The sequence below is a fragment of the Rhodnius prolixus genome, unplaced genomic scaffold, assembly GCF_049639745.1.
Source record: "Rhodnius prolixus isolate KJV_2025 unplaced genomic scaffold, Rpr scaffold_1, whole genome shotgun sequence".
Lineage (NCBI taxonomy): Eukaryota > Metazoa > Arthropoda > Insecta > Hemiptera > Reduviidae > Rhodnius > Rhodnius prolixus.
Genome location: NW_027411581.1, coordinates 38,468,726 through 38,482,067, shown reverse-complemented (window position 1 = coordinate 38,482,067; position 13,342 = coordinate 38,468,726). Strand labels below are relative to the sequence as shown.

The window sequence follows — 13,342 nt, the reverse complement described above, 5'->3', positions numbered from 1 at the left end:
GCTGTGCCATATGGATGTTCTGATCTATTTTGCTCCCAACGATGCGGAGTGATAATAGAAAAGAAACGATTCCTCAGCCTCTGTACGGAATTACCAATAAGGAAGGGAACTCAAGTGATTCAAGCATGACAATCCCTAAGTCAACTTACTTCTCTCCTCCAAAACCCTTTTAATATTCTGAAGAGAATCGCCACAATTAAAATAAACTAGAAGAATTATAAGTAGTTTATTTTCCCATCCAACACCGAGTTTGACAAGGAACTGCTGGAAAAGAGAAGAGCTGGAAGACAGGAATAACTGCTTACTGATCTCAACCATTCCGTTTCCTTTGCCTGCCTCCATATTTTGCGAACATTCTCCCAAATAAGTTGAGCCAGGCTTTTCAGTTCTCGGAACGCATACAGTCAGAGATAACCGATTCCAGATGGCAATACTTGGGCTTAGATATTACAAAAATTTCATCCTGAAACAAAGTTTTTTGGTTAGGTACCAGGAAGGGTGAACACCCCTCTGGTAACTAGCCGCGTGCTTTCAGAAAGTCTCTGGAAATACAAGAATCTGACAGTAGGATTTATAACTTTCCTACTCCAGGTATTTAGTTAGGCTTCCAAGAGAGAAGAGGCGTCGGCAGATAGAGATAGTGGCAAAGCATCCATTTGGATATCCACAACACTCCCGAGGGAAGTAAATCCTCTTCCAATACCTGACTTATCACGCTCCTAATAAGGAAGTCAATGAAAAGCAGAGAGCCGGCAGACATAACTTCTCCTTAGCGCTAACTGACCCAAAGATGAAGAGAGGATTGCCTCAAACTATGCAGGAAGATCGTCCTCAAGTGTCCCCATTAGCCTGCTTCTAGGTGCAGATACCCGGAGGAATTAGTGGGTAACAATACTTGTAAGATCTTATCAGTTTCGCTTGAAATTTTATTCAAAGTGGTTTCCGAGGGAATCAGGTATCTCTAAGATGCTGTAGGGGCTAGTGTAGGGGCCCCACCCGCAAGAGTCACTCAACAGTAATCATAATAAAAAATAAGAAGATTTACATATGATTGAACATGTAGATTGTTAAACATATTACTGTGTATAGAGTGAGTCGGGTGCTGAGTGCGTAACGAGACAGATGTAAATGAGCAAAAATTAAAAATAGTGATTTGTGGAAAAAAAAGAGACGACCACGAAAAAATATGTGTTATTTGTGTATTATTATTAAATAAAAAGTAGGCTAGAGACTTTTCCCCATAGTGCCATTTCATTATCTGAAATTAGCATGCCTCCTAGATATGGTTTTTGGTAATTAATATGTTGTTAACTGGATAATAAAGAATCCGTCCATTTAGGACATCAATATAAAGGTGTACGTGAACATATCGGACCCTCTTAATTTAGGGAATAGATTAGCTATGAGGTTAGCATACTGGACTCCCACGCGGAGGTCCCGGGTTCGAGTCCAGCAGCTGACCCTTAGATTTTCTCTTCCTAGGAGCTTCTTACAGCTCACTGTCCGGTGATGGACAGTGTTGTCTGTAACGAGAGAACACTGTCCGGAGGCCGGCAGTGCACTGAAAAAAGCTCCGGGCGCCAATAACCTTAGATGTTGACGCGCCTTAAATTATAAATAAAAAAAACTGGATAATAATCCAGTTTGCGGAAAATCCGTAAAATATATAAACGTCAGTCGCTGTTCTAAGAGAAATTTGTGGGAGCCTCTCATTAGCGCAGCTGAGGAAAGGGATTAATTGAGTGGGTAAAGTAAATTCTAAAGCGGCGATCCTGGGTTCGAGTTCAGCTGCTGGCTCTTAGATTTCTCTTATTAGGAGCTCCTTACAACTCACTGTCTGGTGACGAACATTGTTTTCAGGAACGAGAGAAACCTGCCCGGAGGCCGTCAGTGCACTGAAAAAAGCTCTGGGCGCTAATAAGCTCAGATGTTGACGCGCCTTTAATAAAATGCACATCTTTCTTTCAAGGTAAAAAGAGAGAGTGATATATCAAGTGATTCTCACTTAAGTGATCGCTCTGTAAGAAAAATCTATATTTTTAATGAAAGAACTAAAAACAATTTTTAAAAAAACAACAAACAAACTAATTTACTGTGAACCAGCGGAAAATTGTGGAGAATTATTGTGACCGACGTTTCTGCTTCGTGCACCTTTACCTACGATTGGGCCCAGCTTACAAACAAACAAAAGCATTATTACTAAGTAGTCACTCGAGTGAAAATATTAAACAACTAATTTACCCTTGTTCACCACCTGCCACATCAATTATATATTGGGGTGCTCTATGCCTCGGGCACATATGTCATTTCGTTTAAAAGTCAATATGAATAAGCTAGCGACTTTAATAATTCAATTTTTGGTTGTTATGATATACGAGGGTCGTTTGAAAAGTCCGTGCAAAAATAAAAACTACTTAATTTTTTGGGGTAAACCATTTTTATTTTTCAACATAGTCTCCTTTTAGGCTTATACACTTCGTCCAACGCTGCTCTAGTTTGTTGATCCCTTCCGAATAATAGGATTTGTCCAAGTCTGAAAAATATCCATTCGTTTCTGCAATCACCTTCTTGTTTGAATAAAATCTTTTTCCCGCCAGCCATTTCTTCATATTGGGAAACAAATAGTAGTCCGAGGGAGCCAAGTCTGGAGAATAGGGGGGATGTGAAACGAGTTGGAACCCTATTTCCATTAATTTTGCGACCACAACTGCTGAGGTGTGAGCTGGTGCGTTGTCGTGATGGAAAAGGACTTTTTTGTGGGCCAATCGTGGGCGTTTTTCTTGCAGCTCGGTTTTCAAACGGTCCAATAACGATGAATAATATGCACCTGTAATAGTTTTACCCTTTTCCAGATAGTCGATGAGGATTATTCCTTGCGAATCCCAAAAGACAGTCGCCATAATCTTTCCGGCCGAAGGAACGGTCTTCGCCTTTTTTGGCGCAGATTCCCCCTTGGTAACCCATTGTTTAGATTGTTCTTTGGTCTCAGGAGTGTAGTGATGTATCCATGTTTCATCCATAGTGACGAAACGACGCTTAAAGTCCTGCGGATTCTTCTGGAACAGCTGCAAACCGTCCTTGCAACACTTCACACGATTTCGTTTTTGGTCAAGCGTGAGCAATCGCGGCACCCATCTTGCGGATAGCTTTGTCATGTTTAAATGTTGATGCAAAATATTATGTACCCGTTCATTCGAGATGCCCATAGCACTAGCAATCTCACGCACCTTCACTCTTCTGTCATCCATCACCATATCATGGATTTTATCAATGATTTCTGGAGTAGTAACCTCAACAGGGCGTCCAGAACGTTCAGCGTCACTTGTGCCCATATGGCCACTCCGAAAATTTTGAAACTACTTATAAACTGATCTAATCGAAGGTGCAGAGTCACCATAATGTTTATCAAGCTTCTCTTTAGTCTCCTGAGGCGTTTTGCCTTTCATAAAGTAGTGTTTAATCAACACACGAAATTCTTTTTCGTCCATTTCTTGAAAATCACTCGACTTCCTAGATTCAAACGAATGCCAAACACAAAGTAATAGACCGATCTGGCTGAAACTTGGTGTGTGTTCTTCCAAGAGATGCTACTAACTAAACATAACCTCGATACGCGCCAGTAGTGCTATCTCTCTGACTTTGCACGGACTTTTCAAACGACCCTCGTACATATATACATATCATGTATATACTATTTTACAATCCTTCCTATTTTTACATTAATTTTCAATTAACTATCGATTCACAAACAAGAACAACCATTAAAATAGACCTGCTACATCAAGTATTGTTCAACAATGTAGAATTATCGTGGTAACAATTTAAATTCTGTATTTTGCAATGTTTACGATCAGTTTTTAGATAGTTGGAATGAAATGTTGTTCTTCCGAGATATTATACCTCGGATTAGGGTCCTGGATTTCGCTTCTACTGTCCTGGCAACTGTCCCAGAACCCGTTAGAACCATAAGCTTGAACTAAATACTTAATTATTAATGACTGTCAGTTATTAATGTTTATGTTATTGCTTAATGAGATCGTGTTGCATAAATCATGTTGTATATATGCTCAGAGAGAATCTCATTAAGAAAGTGATGGCGCTATATCCTAAATGAAGAAATAGTTTTAAAATAAATAAAAAATTACCTTTCTACTCCTTCCCGTAAAACTTCCGGTTGCGCCCCTGTACACAGGCGGCTGCAACAATAATATAATAATGAATGGTTTTGATGTGGTTATGAAGCGTGGCTTTGTAAGTGGGAGGTCCCCAGTTCAAATCCATTAGAGCTACTTTTTATTTGTTAGAAAAAATGTTAGTAGCAAGTATTATCTTCCGCTTCCGTTATTGGTACCTAAAGTTAAAATCAAGCCCTGCCTGGAAAAATAGGCGTATTACTTCACTCACAGGCGGTTGCAGGCGAAAATTTCATCCAATATGTACACTATGTAGATTCACGAACCAATTATTCAGTGAACGAAGGTTCTAGAATGATGGGGACTTCGTGCCGAATGTGGTGTGGATCTAGCATTTTCAGGGTATGTGCTTGAGAAGAAGTTTGCGCCACTTGGAAAGTTAGATTAAGATTGAATTTTAGTTAAATTACATTTGAGGAATGAATTCTCTATTCCATTTTTAGTTAGAATTATTTACGCTCATTTTATTAAAGTCCTGCTTTATAATAAATAAAAGCAGAGTGAACTTTATTAAGATATTTATATAAAGAAATAAGATAATCTTGTTTAATAGATGGTACTTCTTTACTGAAATCCTACCATATCCTTTTGTTATCCTTAAATGGGAAAAAGTTATTATAAGAGACACACATTTTATGGAGTTGGAGATATCTGCTATCTGATCCACGACACACACTTGCCATCAGGAGGAAGCAGAGGAAGGTGCCGTATCCTTGTTCTTGCAAAGAGGGTCCTTGACAAATTACACGGACCAGTGACTGGGGGGATGGCAGTCTTATTCTCGTGTCTCCAACCCATACTATGTCCCTCTGTTTTGTATTTTTGTTTTCACTGTCCTTGCTATCTGTCTTGGCTTATCGCCCTTTCCAAACTGAAATGGAACATTTCATCCCTTCCTTCTTAGCGTACGCACATTCTCTCTCATTTCTTTGTAGTGCCCTTTGTCAGATGGTAGATCCAACCGTCCACCCTTAGAGTGAGACTACATCTTTCTTTCAGAAGGAAGACCAATTATACCATTGATAGCAAGCGCTTTGTCATAAAATAAGGCAGTGATATATTAACAGAAGGCATGGAAGTAATAAAATGAGATAATTATCTGTTAGTTACTTAGAGCATTCTCCTTAACAGCTGCCTGTGAATACGTTCTCTTATCTTTTATTTATTACTACTAATTTTAAAGAACAGCAATAGAAACATAACTATTTTCAAGTTTTGAGGTCTTTATATTAATTAGGGTTTTCCATTTCATAATAAGTCTTATTAAAATTGAATTCTACATACTTAATTCTGTTATGTTAATCATCAGCGTACTCAAGTGGGTTTTATTTATAATTGGAGGTTAGGAATAGTTTAGATTTCAATTTTGTCTTCACTATTTTTAATGCTATCATTAAAATACATAGTTTTCCAAATATATTATATTTGCAGAGTGGAAAAATTGAAATAATAGCCTTTCCAGGCCAAAACTGAGTGAATACTTTGCAGATTCTATAAGGGATTCGTTCTGAAGAAACTAAGGCAACAAGGGTAAGAATATTTGGAGCTTTATAAAGTTTTATACCTTTTTTGGAAAATGTTAATATTTTATTTGACAAAATTAAGTTATGGTTATGTTAGAGAGGGTGTAGGCGCGCGAAGACGTCTACACCCAGAAGCTGAAAACGCGAGAGTTTTAAAGAGGGTTAGTCTCTAGTGCCCTTAGTGCGTAAGCCCCACCACCTCGTCAAGGCTGGACACCAAGTGGGGTCAAGGCCTGAATCGGCCAGGGCCATAAAGAGGGCAAACAAAAGACACCTAGACAACCCTGCAGATGAAAATGGAGAAAAACTGATGCTGAAGAGAATATGTAATGTAAAGGATACAGGAAGGCGTTTGTTGCTCCTTCTTCTTGCCAATGAACGAGGTGCACTGCAGCCTGGAAGGAACAGAAATGAGGACACAGCAAGGGTTATAAGATGCGAGGCTCTGAAGTTCTGTAAGTTTGGCGGGAACTAGAAGCGCGGGAAAAAGCATGGCGGGAAAGTTAAAAGGGCCGCCAAGAAACGCTGTGTAGGACTAAACAAAGGGTTTAGCATCTATTTTACCCAAAAATCTTGGAGTTTTCGGGGAAAAAAATATATAAAAATCAGAATACTTGGGACATAACAATGAGGAGAGTTGGGATGTCAATAAAACTATTCAAACTATAATAGTAATAATGACAATCTAGGCCAGGGACTCTTAAACATTTTCTTTCCTCGCACCCTTTGACAGTGAGGCAAAGGGCTCCGTCTAAGAACAGTAAATTCTTTAACTTGAATTGAGTGTTTGGGCAAAAAAAAAAAATCTACATAACTAGATGCATTTTCACTGCGGTCAGACATGAGATGTTGGCTTCATACTTCCGTTCACGAGAACTCTACCCCACTAAGAGAGAAAATTAAGTGATACATCTTTGTTGAAACTTATAAATAAGTAACGTGGGCGTGTTTACAGTAGAAGCTAACCAGAACACTGCGTTAGTACACTTTCTTGTCATACATTATTTTCGTAATGGATTGTTGAAATTTAAAAAATAATTATGAATCATTAACTTTTTTTAGCTCACTGCTCGCAATCTCGTATTATAAAATCTACTTATAACTGGCCAGTAGGTCTTGTATAAGGATTGACTATAAAGAAACTGCTCAAAGAAAGAAAAACATATTAAATACATCATCCTACAACCATTTTACTATCTACAGTTTGTAGGTTCTTATTTGGGGGCCCTTAGTCCTCAGGGACAGAATCCATGATCTTACGAGGGTCGTTTGAAAAGTCCGTGCAAAAATAAAAACTACTTAATTTTTTGGGGTAAACCTTTTTTATTTTTCAACATAGTCTCCTTTTAGGCTTATACACTTCGCCCAACGCTGCTCTAGTTTGTTGATCCCTTCCGAATAATAAGATTTGTCCAAGTCTGAAAAATAGCCATTCGTTTCTGCAATCACCTCCTCGTTTGAATAAAATCTTTTTCCCGCCAGCCATTTCTTCATATTCGGGAACAAATAGTAGTCCGAGGGAGCCAAGTCTGGAGAATATGGGGGATGTGAAACGAGTTGGAACCCTATTTCCATTAATTTTGCGACCACAACTGCTGAGGTGTGAGCTGGTGCGTTGTCGTGATGGAAAAGGACTTTTTTATGGGCCAATCGTGGGCGTTTTTCTTGCAGCTCGGTTTTCAAACGGTCCAATAACGATGAATAATATGCACCTGTAATAGTTTTACCCTTTTCCAGATAATCCCAAAAGACAGTCGCCATAATCTTTCCGGCCGAAGGAACGGTCTTCGCCTTTTTTGGCGCAGATTCCCCCTTGGTAACCCATTGTTTAGATTGTTCTTTGGTCTCAGGAGTGTAGTGATGTATCCATGTTTCATCCACAGTGACAAAACGTCGCTTAAAGTCCTGCGGATTCTTCTGGAACAGCTGCAAACCGTCCTTGCAACACTTCACACGATTTCGATTTTGGTCAAGCGTGAGCAATCGCGGAACCCATCTTGCGGATAGCTTTGTCATGTCCAAATGTTGATGCAAAATATTATGTACCCGTTCATTCGAGATGCCCACAGCACTAGCAATCTCACGCACCTTCACTCTTCTGTCATTCATCACCATATCATGGATTTTTTCAATGATTTCTAGAGTAGTAACCTCAACAGGGCGTCCAGAACGTTCAGCGTCACTTGTGCCCATATGGCCACTCCGAAAATTTTGAAACCACTTATAAACGGTTCTAATCGAAGGTGCAGAGTCACCATAATGTTTATCAAGCTTCTCTTTAGTCTCCTGAGGCGTTTTGCCTTTCATAAAGTAGTGTTTAATCAACACACGAAATTCTTTTTCGTCCATTTTTTGAGAATCACTCGACTTCCTCGATTCAAACGAATGCCAAACACTAAGAAATAGACCGATCTGGCTGAAACTTGGTGTGTGTTCTTCCAAGAGATGCTACTAACTAAACATAACCTCGATACGCGCCAGTAGTGCTATCTCTCTGACTTTGCACGGACTTTTCAAACGACCCTCGTAGGAATGGATTGGCTAAATAGGACACCCTCGCAGAGATTCCGCTTACAAGTTCTGGCTGCCATTAGATTTTCTCCCTTTCTAATCGCCTCACACAGCTCGATGTCTGGTAATGAACAGTGTTACCTGTAATGAGAGAACACTGTCCAGAGCCAGATGGAGAACTGAGAAGGTCACATCCAAAAAGTAGTCCTAAAGCAGACGAAATACTGACTGCAAAGAGGTGATAGATCTTTTAGTTGTCTTGTATTCGGCTCTCTAACCACTCCTACAAGTGCAACAGCTAATATCTTTATTTAAAGCACTTCTAATTATTGGTAATGAAAATAAATATTTCCCACTACTGAACGTAACTATTCTTGAAAATAAAATTCGTTGAAAATTAAACAAATAAGAGGACCAAAAGCTCCTTTGAAAGATATGGCCTATTATATTGCATTGCCGTTCACTTCAGTTATTCTTTGTTTTAAAAGAAAGGAAAGAAAGGTTAGGAACAAAATATTATTTGACTGGCACCAAATAACGGTAAGGATTTCTGTGGATTTCTAATGCGCTACGTCATCATTTTTGATGCCGTCCTTCCAAATGCTTTCCATGTGTATGTCGGCTTTTGATATGATGCCGACTAAAAGCATTCTCCCTTTGAGATTTCTTTTACTTTTTTTAACTTCATCCTCTTTTAAATGTAATGCTCTACAATTATCGTCCATTACTTGTTTTAAATCAAGTAATTTTGTGTAATTCTAGAAAATTGTGGCAAACTATTGTCATCTAGTCTAATACATATTTAACTTCTTTTAACTTTTTTGGTCTTTACATTAGGAAACATGGCGAATATTAACTTTTGCGAACTTAGTGTTTTTAGGAGATCCATCTTCAATTTTGTGAAAAGAAAAAAGACGTCATGTTAGTTTGAACAGAATATCGTGTACCTGCGAACATTCGTTGTGCACAAACTTGACATTCCGTTTTTGTTTCACACAAAATTTTCAACCAAATTGGGTACCTAAAGAAATATTTAGAAATTATTAAAGGTATTAGTTTTTACTACAGAGATTTTTTTTTTATTTATTGCAAAAGTTCTTTCGAATTTGAAAATTAAGAAACCAAATAATCAGCACGCGGACATGCCTTTAATACGTACGCTATTCCTAGATTAGAGTATACAATTCTTTGGTTACTGACAATACCGCCCATCACCTGACAGGGAGCTGAGAGAATCTATAAAAAAAGAATCCTAAAGACTGCTAGCTGGACTCGAAACTCGCTGACCAAATCCAATACTCTGTACCATACCATTGGCTAAACCTTACATCGTTTAGTATTCTTCCTCATGAGTTTAGTATTCTCTCGTTTTAAACACCTTTAAACAGCTTTCTATCAACTGATGTTTATGTTATTGACGCTGTGCTTGGTTATTAGAATACGACATAGATCAGTAAATATTAGCCCAGTAGAAGAATATGTTATGTCCATCAAATGTAAATTATGCCGACACCCGTGGGTGTATGGTTTTAATTTATGGGCAGATATTGAGACTTGTTATCTGTAGGCGGGTGGTCGAATAAGAGATTGTATAGATATATATAGATGTATATAGACAAACAAACTAAACAAGGAGTGAAGAAGTTCCAAACCGCCAGCCTTATATCGTACATCAGTTCCCGCCAAATGCACTTTCCGTGTTCTCAAGTGGTGAACGCCTACAAAAAAGACAACCGCAACACCACCAACTAACCAATAGAAAGAATTAATTTCTTGTTCTTTATATATATATATATATATGTATATATAAATAAAGAGAGAGAGAAAGAGAGAGATTTGAAGAAGGTGGAAGATGGAACGGTGAGGCAATATCTTGGCGAGGAACTTGTAGAAAGGTCGCCCTTTAGATAAAACATTCTACCACTATCTGATCTCAAAGGTATCTCTAGCATTCATTTGTTGTAATCCATTTATTACGTCTATTTATTACCTTTATTTACACTTTTTTTGTGTTCTAAAAATTTTCTCTTCTTAAAGAGTTCTTGTAAAAACTAAATATATTAAGAAGGAAAAAGAATGTCTTTCTTTTTAATCAGTATATATTTTTTTATTGGCTAAAGGACCAAAGGATATAATTACAAAAAACACACACAAAAAATGAACACTATAGTTTGGGAATGAGTTTGAGGTAAAGAGGGCAGACCAATGGAAGTGACTGGGAAGAAGATCGAAGCTGAGTACAAGGTGCAGGACAAGATTTGGTGGACAAGGGCTCGAGCAAAGCAGAAGTCTAGAGAGGTGTTGAAGGAAGCAAAAGTCGGAAATAGCATTGCCACACAGATTATGACGAAAACAAAGAAGAAGTAGATAAAGTAGATAAACAGAAGCCTCATTGCTTTCATTATAGCCTGAGAGAACCTACAAAATGGTTTATTTATTTATTCAATTGCATGTAATGAGTTGCATCTTTAATAACTTTTACTTTTCCGAATGTAAATTCGCTATAGGAGCTTCTTAGTTCTTCTACGTGTAATGCACACATGCTAGAAGAGGGGAAAAGAAAAGAGTTATCAAGTTCGAGCAGAAAGTATATTAAAGTACAATTCTTAAGCTTCACAATTATGTATTACTTTCAATGTAGTCTTCATTAACGTTAATACGAGTACATTTCTCCTAACGTAAAACAAGTTTTTTCATTACGTCACTGAAGAATTCTGTTGACTTTTCTTGTATCCAGGACTTGACAGCTGCCTTCACCTGTTCGTCTGAGGAGTAGTGATTACCCTTGAGGTCTCTCTTGAGTAGAGGAAACAAATAAAAATCGCAGAGGGCAAGATCAGGGGAATAAGGAGAGTGTGGAATTGGTTCAAACTACAGTTTTTCCAGAGCCTCTGCAATTTCGCGCGGGTATGAGGTTGTCATGTTGCAAGATTATTGGTACCAAGCTGCCTCTAACACGACAATCTCGACATCGGAGGTTTCTTAGAGTCTGTACGTACCGAGAAGAATTTACCGTTGCCTCTGGTTCCAGAAAATCCGTCATATAAACTTGGAGAGCATTTCAAAACACAGAAGAATTTTTTCGCGTTCAGTTGTGTTTTGAACTTTTTCGGCCGAGAAGAAAACGCATGTCGATATTCAATGCTCTGCCTTTTCTCTTCTGGGTCGTAATGATGGACCCATGATTCGTCCCCTGTCACAATATTCAAAAGGAAGTCGATAAGAGCACGCTGTTTAACTCGCAGTGACATAGCACCAGTACACGGGTCCATACTTCGGCGTCTAAAAATACACTGGCTGAACGCAGCGAGTTCAAACTGCGCATACGTAATAAGAGGAAATGTGACTTCCTAATGCCACCTCGCGTGCTTTTTGAAGGTCTTCGTTCGCGCTCGGCAAGCATGTGTGCATTACTTTTCAGCCAACCCTCGTAGAATTCTTATTGCGTGAAAGAGGGGAGGTAAATATATTACTTTTTTATTTAAAAACTATTTTATATTAATGACATTGTTTCCCAAATAATTGAGGCAACATGATCTCTTCATGCTCTAGAGCCGTTCACTGCACATCTCGGTTTCCACAAAACAAAACAAAATTACCATTATCATTTAGCAGCTGCTACTGAATTTGAGTAGAATTATTACAACGATTTACATTAAAGGACGGAGTTAATCAAAGTGGCTTCTGAAATAAATTATTTAATTTTTAATGGCCAAAAAAATATTAGTCGTTTAATGATGTTAATCATTATTTGGGAAATTTATTGTAAACATAAAAAAGCTATGACTGAACCAACTGCTCTGACACTTAAATTTAAGATATTTCAAAATGTGGAGTTAATCTATTTGTGCAGTGAACGGCCCAAAAATAAACTTATTGAATTTTTCCGTCTTACCATGGGTGTTTTTTGCTATTAACGACCGGTTTCGAAATTTCATCCATCACCAGACATGAATTTATCATTAGGTGTAAAGAATTTAACTTTTTAACTATATTTCTGTCATCAACTACACTAACTGACTGCCTTTACATTCACTACTACCCAGTGTTTGGTAAAAACATAGTGGAAATCGAATTATCTACACCAAACTTGTAAATAAATCTCTGATGATGTCTGAAAATTCGAATCTGGTCAGAAATAAAAAAAAAGAAGCGTGCTACAATTGTTAAAAACAATGAAATTATCCAAAAATCCATTCCCAACCACATTTTTCAAATATTAAATAAACAATAATAATTGATAGTCATTACTAATTATTTTGAATATTATGCGGTTCTCGGACGGTTTCAGGAAAGAAGAAGGTGGCGAACAGATGAAGGGTTTACGGCGCTAATACGAAGTGTGATATTAACTGTAACGAACCATGGTATTGAACCACTTGAAACTGTATGTGTAAAATTAAAACTGTCCGGTAGGACAGTTGTATAAGGGTTGACCATCAAAAACTGCACGAAAAAGCGTAACGTTGAAAAACACCCAACTTTGACAATTTTTTTCTCTTTTTCTATAAAAGATAAAATTCCCAAATTTTCTTTAAAATAAAGGGCAAATCCTCCTTTATGACTGTAATTTTTTTGCACCAACATAGATTAAATAGATTTTGAGAAATACGTTGCTGAAAATGAGCAAAAACGGCATTTTCAGAAAATGTTCTTGTTCTTGTTCTTCTTGTTCTTGTTGTTACCTTTTTTGTAAACAACGTAGCGCCTAAACGCGCGAACCGATTTTCATGAATGAGGTGTCATTCGATTCGGAATTTTATGTAGATGTGCCTTTTGGGGGTCTCGGCCCTGTACATCCAATGGGAGAGGAGTTAGCCCCATGTATGTGAGACCCCCTCCAAAATTATTATTACTAATAACTCTGTAAATCTTAGCCCGATTTTGATAAAATTTGGTAGGATGATAGTGTGAGGGCTTCCCTACGTAACATTAAAGCGACGATCTGCTCTTACACTTGTAAGGGGCAGTACAGCAATCGTTTCAAATTATCCACACGTGAACCGATTTTCATGAATGATGTGTCATTCGAATCGAAATTTTGTACAGATTTGCACTTTAAAAGCCTGGACGCTGTGCCTCATAAGGAGGGGAGTTCGCCCCACCCAAATAAGG

At 38.0% G+C, this 13,342-nt stretch overlaps 1 long non-coding RNA gene across 1 annotated transcript; it reads left to right on the top strand.

Moving 5' to 3' along the window:
• The first annotated feature begins 8,707 nt into the window (after positions 1-8,707).
• LOC141451455 (uncharacterized) lies at positions 8,708-12,797 on the top strand. The gene is made up of 3 exons (XR_012456811.1): positions 8,708-8,767; positions 10,348-10,655; positions 12,519-12,797. It is a non-coding gene; the product is annotated as an uncharacterized lncRNA (long non-coding RNA).
• The last annotated feature ends 545 nt before the right edge of the window (positions 12,798-13,342 follow it).